At 48.2% G+C, this 8,489-nt stretch overlaps 1 non-coding gene across 1 annotated transcript; it reads right to left on the bottom strand.

Annotated features, from left to right (window-relative positions):
- Positions 1 to 8,181: 8,181 nt before the first annotated feature.
- On the bottom strand, positions 8,182 to 8,286 carry LOC146784416 (U6 spliceosomal RNA). Its single transcript, XR_014971386.1, has one exon. It is a non-coding gene; the product is annotated as a U6 spliceosomal RNA (small nuclear RNA).
- Between the last annotated feature and the right edge of the window lie 203 nt (positions 8,287 to 8,489).

The following is an 8,489-nucleotide window of genomic DNA, read 5'->3' on the forward strand; positions in this document are numbered from 1 at the left end:
TCCCATTATGTGTGAGGCTGGGGTACAAGTGGGATATTATTTTCTGCCTGGACATGGCTAGAATATATTTTATTACCTGGGCTTCTTAAAGGAGCAGAGGAACGCTTCGCCTATGAGGCCTTGGGGTTGAACTAAAACGGCTGTGCATGGGTGAGTGACAGGGTAGAAAATTATGTATAGTGTTCTCTGTAAACTGCTTTGCATCGAGGCGCTTGTGAGGGTTTAGGGTGTTGGTGTCCGTTTGGGCAGACTGAAGGTGCACTGCAGAGGAAATGACGAGGAGTGGGATGACAAGAGTGAGGGTGCAGAGGCGCAGCCTGTTGCCAGCACTGAGGTGTGCAAGGCAATAGTAGGGCTGTAGATGTAGCAGTAGCTTTGTATAGGCGTTTTGGCTTCAAACGACAGAAATAGTTCAGCACACAACTCAAATTCATATATTATAGACAGAAATATTTGTCAAAGTCAATGATCAAACAAGTGTATGATATATCCCCAAAGATTCACGGTAAACTTCGTTGTCTGGATGATGAATTTTTCTTTATTTTGTGGTTCAAATTATTCCAATTTAAAAGTACAGCATACAATTCATGGCTTCAGAAGCACGCGAGAGGCTCGACAGGAGTTAGTGGGGTTGACTGTCAGACTTGTTTAGGCAGCAGGTGAGCTGCAGTGCCACCACTAGGCCTGTAGGGGCCGCGTGTGGGGCTGTATATGCAGTGTAGTGGTAGTAAAGCAGTAGCGAGGATGTATAAGTAGCAGTCAGCCCTAGATACTTCATTGAGGTGCAGGCAGGCAGAAGGCTGCAGAAGCAACAACGAGGCTCTCTGTAGAGGCAGTACGGGACTGTGGAGGCATCAGTGCGCTGAAGACCGGACGGCAGCAGTAAGAATTTACATGCGGCCGATGATTTTAGAGGCAGCAGTAAATATAAGAGGTGGGCTGCTAGGGTCGAAGTGGACCTTAGCGGGAGCAGTGAAGCTGCAGGAGAAGCAGTGAGCGCTAGAGGGAGCAGCGGGCTGGAGAGACAGCAGTGGCTTGTAGTGGTAAAAGCGTGTTGCTGAGGGAGCAGAGAGACTACAGAAACAACAGTGGGTTTGTTCGAAAAATCTGAGGATGCAAAATTAGCTGGCAGAACCTAGAGACAGGTGCGAGACTGCAGTCGAAGAGTGGGATGTAAAGACTGGTGAGAGCATTCAGAGGCTGTGGTGAGTGTCTACAGCAATCAGGGTTGGATTGGGATCAAAAATTGGCCTGGGCACTCAAAAAAAAGTGGCCCACATTTGCGGATTGCTTCAGGAAGTTTTATGAAAAGAAGGCTGCTGGGTCTCTGACAGAGGCATGTTTTGATAAATTCACTTAGATAAAAAAAAAAAGGCACAGATTAGTTCACACTGGTGAACCACATCTGAATACAAGTGAGACCACTTCAGCTCAGGCCCCTTACCCCACTCAATCTGCATACACAAATGAGGGGGCCAGCGAGAGAAAGGAAGTGACACCTCCGCCCCGTTGGTAAAAGAGAGGTAATAGAAGCCCATCTGCCTCCAGAAAGGCCACTCATGCACCTACTGGGCTGCTGGCGGCACCCAAACAGCACAGATACTGCCAAAATCAGCCCCCAGGCTGCCCAAAACAGTGGCCCACTGCTGGAACTCGGATACTAGCCCCTCAGCCGTTGCCCGAGTGCCCGAGTGCCCGGCGTACCAATCCGACCCTAACAGCAAGCACTGTGGCAGTAGCGGCAGCAGTGAGGGCTTAGAGTCAGCATGTTGTAAAGGCAATATTGTGGATATGGGGGCAGCAGAAGCAGCAGGTAGTGCTGCAGTGAGGGTGTGTGGCTGTAGTGAGGGTGTATAGTGCAGCACTGATGGTGTTAGACAGCAGTGGAGGTTCTGATGGAACTGTGACGACATGGAGGCAGCAGGAGGTGTATTGAAGTAGCAGTGAGTGTGTAGATGCACGGCGAATGACCTTTACAACGCAGCTGTTAAACCGCGGTACGTTTACATCACGGTCATTACAACGCAAGTCGGTACAACGGCTTGCGCTGGATGGTGCTATACACTAAGGAATAGTATGATTTACTATTCCAACACCTTCCCTACTGTTACGTAGGCTGGAGTTGGAATAGTAAATCATACTATTCCTAAGTCCAGCGCCGTCCAGCGCAAGTCGTTGTAACGACTTGCATTGTAATAACTGCAATGTAACGTACAGAGGTATAACAACCGCGTTGTAACATCACATATTCGTAGATGCACTAATGAGGGTGTAGAGGCAGGAGTCAGGGTGTACTCCAGCAGTAAGTGTGTATGGCAACAGTCAGGTTTAGTGACAGTCACAAGGCTTAGAGGCTACAGTGAGCTTCTGAGGGAGCTCTGAAGGTGTAGACAAAACAGTGAGTACTAGAGGCAGCAGTGAGGTTTGGTGACAGTGGAGAGGTTGTTGAGGTACCAATGAGAGTTGGTGATGCATTAATGAAGGTATAAGACAGCAGTGAGAGAGAAGAGACAGCAGTGAGTATGCAGTGACAGCAGTGAATGTTTACAGCATCAGTGAAGGTGCATAGCAGTAGTGGGGGTGTAGAAGTATCAGTGAGGGTGTGGAGCAGCAGTGACGTTTTACAGCAGCGCTGAGGGTGCAGAGGCAGCAGTGAGGAGATAGAATCAGGAGCCACGATACTAGGAGCAGTGAGGGTTTACAGCAGCATTCAAGGTGTAGAGCCAGCCATAATGGTGTAGATGCAGCAGTGAACTTTAGTGGCAGCAATGACGGCGCGGACGCAGTAGTGAGGATGCAGAGTCAGCAGTTAAGGTGATTTCTAGCCACAAGGTTTCATGGTTGCTGGTAGGATGTAGAGGCAGTAGTGAGGATGTAGAGGAAGCAGAGAGGGTTTATTACAGCAGTGATGGTGTAGAGGCAGCAGTAGGGAAATAGACGCAGGACTGAGGGAGCAGAGACAGAAGTGAGCACATAGAGGGAGCAGTGAGGGTGGACAGTATTAGTGGCTGAACGGACAGTAGTCAGGGAGTAGAGGCAGTGGTGAGAATGTACAGCAGCACTCAGAGTTTATTGCAGGTGGGAACTGGGGGTGTTCAGCAGGAAAGAGAGTATAGAGGCATCAGTGAAGGTTTAAGGACCCAGTAAGGGTGTAACGGAACAGTGAGTGTTGCAAGGAACAGTGACCCTTTCATTCAGATGTGCTGTTTCAGTGGTTGGTTCCATGGCTGTACTTTGTGGTGGCCTGAATTTTTTTTTATTAAAGACATCATTGAAAATATGTTGTGACAATCACTATTATTAAACATGGCAATATGTGAATATATACGATAAACATTTGAATATAGTTACTGGAGACTTTTGTATATGTTGATAACACCAATAGTCTCCCCCTCTTTCCATACTGTGGGGTTCTCATCCTTTGACAAGAGCCAGTATGTCTGCCTTACTTAAAATGGCACTGTGAAGTGATGGGAAATTATTGGAAAGGATAGAAGACATAGGATGGGGAGAGAAGGAAGGGGAGGGGAAGGGAAGGGAGGGGATGAGAAGGGAAGAGGTAAGGGGAAATGGAAGGGAAGAGCGAAGGGAGGGGGAGGGGAGAGAAGGGGGAAGGGAAGGGAACTGGGATGGGGCAGGTAGGGAATAGAAAGGTATGGAAATGGGAAAGTAAGGAATGGGAAGGGAAGGGAAAGGAAAGGAACAAGAGAGGGAAGGGAAGAGAGAGGAAGGGAAGGGACGGGAGGACGGAAAGAAAGGGGGGAGAATGTTATAGGAGATATAGGGAACAAAGTAAGGAAGAGAAGGGAAAGGAAGGGAAGGTGAGTTAAGGGAAGGGAAAGGGAGTTGAGGAATTGGGAATGAAAATAAGAGAAAAGAAGACTGGGGAAGGGCAAAGTAGATGAAGGGGATTCGCAAGGGAATTAAAGTGTAGATAATGTTAAATAAGAGGAGAGGGGAGGGCAGGGAAGGCAAAGGAACAGAAGTGAATGGAAGTGATGTGGAGTTAGGGGTAGGGTGAAGGGGATAGATGTGGAGATGAGTAGATGAGAGATAGCTAAGGAGGGGAAGGAAAGGGAAATGAAAAGAGAATTGCAAGGGAAAGTGCAAGAGGAGGAAGGGAGTGGAAGGGGAGCAGAGGAAGGTAAGTATGAAACGGAAGGAAATTGAGAGGAACAGTAGTAGAGGAGCAGAGAGGAGAGATAGGAAAGGGAAGCAAATTGAATAGAAGCAAAGGGAATAGAAGGGAAGGGAGAAGAGAAGAGAAGGGGAAGGAGAAGTGAAGGGTGAAGAGAAGGGGAGAAGAGAAGTGGAGAAGGAGAGGGGAGGGAAGTGAAAGAAAGGGGAGGGGTGATGTGAGGCAGGCATGTGAGGAGAAGGGAGGGGAGGGAGAGGGGAGGGGAGAGGAGAGGTGAGGAGGGGATAGGAGGGGGAGAGGAGAGGAGGAGGAAAGGGAGAAGGAAGCAGGAACGAATGAGAGAAGATGGGGAGGTTGAAGGAGTATGTATGGGGAGGTGAAGGGCAGGAAAAAAAGGGTAAATAGGATCAGGGTAGTGCTGTGTATGGAAGGGAATGTGCTGAGAAGAGAGAGGAATTGATGGATTGGTTATCAAAAGGCTGTACGAAATGGGATCGTGGTAGCGAGTAGAGTAAGGGTGTTAAGAAAGGGAATCAAAGTGAAATGAAATGAGAGAAATAGTAGTAAAGAAGTAGAGAGCAGGAACACGCAGTGAAGAGATAAGAAGAGATCAAGGACAGGTAAGATTGGAGAAGGAAGGGAAGTGAGTGAAAATGGGGGGGGGGAACAAGAAATGGGTAAGGAGGGAAAGGAAGGGATTGGTTAGGATGTCTGAAATATACGTTGGGAGGTAAACATTTGGATGGAGGGGCTATGGACTTCAAGAATGGGGTTCATAAAATCGGGTAAGGAATTTAAGGATTAAGGTAAATTAGAATTTCTAGTAATGTTGAAGTGAGTATTCAGTTTCTGTTCAAGTTCCGTTTTCAGTGCAGTTTGCTTTTGAGTTCCGTTGGAGCTTGCTTTGTTCACTCACCTTGTCTCCTTGGAGCCCCCTCAGCCCCATATCTTTTTCTATGCCTGCTCAGCCCATGCGTCTCTGTCCTCTCACTGTCCCCAGCTCCCTCCACCAGCAGTGGTCTTCCCCCGCCAGTGTCCTTGAGTGCAATGCTGCAGCTGCCTGGTTACCAGCCTTTTATATAAAGGATACATCACAATGGCGACTTTTCAACACTTGTTCATACATCACCACTTAGTGGGTGATACCATGTGTTTCAGCTAAACAGGGGGAGCAGAAAAGGCACGGGTAGGGTATTATCCAATTTCTTTGAAAAATGCACCTATTTAGTCACAAAAACGATCCTGCAATGTACCTGAAAGAAGATCCCATCGTACCGACATAGTACCCCAAAAGTGGTCTCTCATTTTCCCTCTGCTGCAGCGGAGGCTTCCCCTCTGCATTTACCCTAGGCCTTGTGACTTCACATTGCAGGGCCTGTGATATAATAAGAATTCCATTCACAGGATTCTGCTTGTGGTGCTGATGGGACTGCATGGACCTTTCACTTGAATTTTAGATTGTGAACTTTTTCAATATAATTTATTGATATTCCAACCACAACCTACCTGCACAGCGCTCCTTTGATGGGTATATTAAATGATGTATACTTGGCCACATCCACATCCTCTGTTTGCCCTACTCCTGTTACCGAGTAAAGCCAGTAATCCCTCTAACTCATTTCAAGAAGTGCAAATGTCAATAGGCATGATACATGTAAAACATTTGAAACAGTGATTATTTACTGTAGTGAACAGAAGGGGCGAGTCTTTGAGGCACGCCTATAGAGAGCTGGAGTTCAAAGTCTGCGCAATGTTGGCCGCTGTGTCCAGATGCCCCTTCTTCTTTTGTAGATGTGGTTTTGTGGTTGAACCAGGCCTACTGGTGAGGTCTGGCCTTGGACTAATGCACTTCTTGTTCCCTCAGATTCTACACTCCTGGGACTTGTCAGGCCCTGGCACCCCAGCTCACTGATGTTTTTATTTGCCCCAGTCATCAGCTGGTGTCCCACAGAGGGAGGCTGGCTACAGATAAGGGGTTCTTCAACATCAGTGCCAACCCACATGTTTTAAAAAAAAATGTAAATCGACTTTAAGGATTTCAAATGATGTTTCTCAAGTTCTACATCATAAATTGTATTTAGGGAGCCAACCAAAGAAGACTTCAAACGTTGAAAATCTATATCTCAAGTACTGCACTAACCCTTATAGAAAATGTAAATAAAAAATGTTTGTTTTTTTACAAAACTTTAGCTTTCTAGCATTCTTTCCTATACGTTTCACAATTTTTTACTGTAGCAGTTTCCCACATTGCACTCTAGTATAGCTTTTGTGTGCTACAGACCACATCTGCATGGGGTAGTTTAAATCTCTGTTCCTCGCAGGACATCCGTTCATTTGTACGCGATTGAATAAAGGACTCTTCATGTACGGACTGTGCCCTGTTCCCTTTCTTCATGCTGCAGCTGACAGGCCACTTCAGGACACCACGTGGTTTTATGACAGGCATGAAATGTACTTAATTTACCTAGCAGTATTGTTGGAAAAATGAGAGGAAGCTGAAACGGAAGTTTAAAAGACGTTTTTTGGGCATACTTCCTCCCGCAGTTGCAGCATTCTTTTATTACTACCGGGAATATCTTGTGACTTCACTCTTTCCCCAGAGCGTAGTTATGCCCACGGTATAATTCTGTATTGTGCAAACGCAGCCAGATGTGTAAATGCAATATTTTTCTTTTTGTTTAAATGCCCTTCATCTACAATCCCACCAAGTTGGGTGATGCCCCGGTTACTTACCGGTAATCTTCATTACTCCGAGTATAGTCTTCCTCGCCACATGAGTTACGAAGTGAGCTTCAGCTCCCAACATGGCCGACCCATATCACCCTTGACCTCTATAAGAGGTGGACCGGACCAACCGCCAGCCTGAGAACTACCAAGCATAAACATGAAGCCAATAGCACCACAGGGAGGGAGGGATGGGAACTCGTGGCGAGGAAGACTATACGGTGAGTAATGAAGATTACTGGTAAGTAACCAGGGCATTACCTCTTTGTATGTTTTCCTCGCCACAAGAGTTATGAAGTGAGCACATACTCAAGCCAAGCGGCTTCATGGAAACTCACAAGAAACCACTGACAATAACGAGATGCCCAAGAAGCAGGACAAAACCAAACAACACAGACAAATGGAAGAAACCACCCAAGAGACAGGCAAATCACGTGCAGGAATAACCAGCCACGGGACAGAGAGACACCGGGTGAGCCGAAAACACAGACCCCCGAGACCTGTAGGGCATCCAGAATGTCAGCCTGAACCAACGACCGAAGGAGGATAGAGTAGGCACGGGACCAGACCATACGGAGCCAAAGGCAACAAACAAACTGGCACAACAACAGAAAGAGGCAGGCTGGGGTCCAAAAACACCAAGCCTGCCCAACTGACAGCCAACAGCGAGAGGGAAGCAAAAGCCCCAGACTCCGGAACCAAAGGAAAAGAGGGCAACCCCATCACCGAGACAACAAGATGCCACAGCAGCAAAAAGACGCAGTCTTACCCAAACACAGAAACACTGAACATTGGACCACCAACAGCAAGAGATCAGAATCCACCCCAGAACCAATGACCGGAGGGAAAGAAGGAAAGAAAACCCACCAGGCCTGGCGGACAACCGAGGGGAGAAGCAGAGGAACCAGACGCAACCAAAACGGACTGGCAGTTGCCGCAAAAACAGAGGAGAACGCAGAAAGGAACCCAGCACTCCATCCGACCAGCAGAAACAAAGGCCACCAAAACACCACCAACTCAGTGAGAAACAGACAGGCCATGGACCCCAGGGGCACAAAAGACGCCCCGGAAGGGAGTGCAACACCAGCGAAAGAACCCAAGAAGGCTCAAGGCAAAACAGCCCCAGGAAGCCGCAGGAAACAACCCCGAAGCAACCCGGCCACCATAGGAACCAAACCAGCCAAAAGCAGAGAGCGGACAGCCTGCAAGGCCGCCCATGGAGCACGAACAGCAGAAGGGACCAGGCCCAAGGCCAAACCACCAGAAAGGGAAGTTAATGCCTACCACAGGGCCACTATGCACATGGAAGGATACAGCACCAGTATATGGAATGCTGCACGAACATGCGCGACATCCCCGCGCAGGGGTCAAGCCAACCATCCCTGTACCGTTCCACTTGTAGGAAACGCTCCGCAGAAGCGAGCACCCATGTGGCCACCCAGCCAGCCACTAACCAGGCCCGACCCAGAGGAACAACTGAGAGCCAAAAAGAACAGGAGCGTACAGGGAGGCAAGGCCACAGGCAGAAAAACAACAATGGCAAGAAAGGACAGAAGAGCCGGGCGAAACAAGCCCTGAAGCAACGCCACCACCTCCAGGGAGCAAACCCGAGCCAGCAGGCACCAGC

This window comes from Triturus cristatus, chromosome 11, assembly GCF_964204655.1.
Source record: "Triturus cristatus chromosome 11, aTriCri1.1, whole genome shotgun sequence".
Taxonomy (NCBI): domain Eukaryota; kingdom Metazoa; phylum Chordata; class Amphibia; order Caudata; family Salamandridae; genus Triturus; species Triturus cristatus.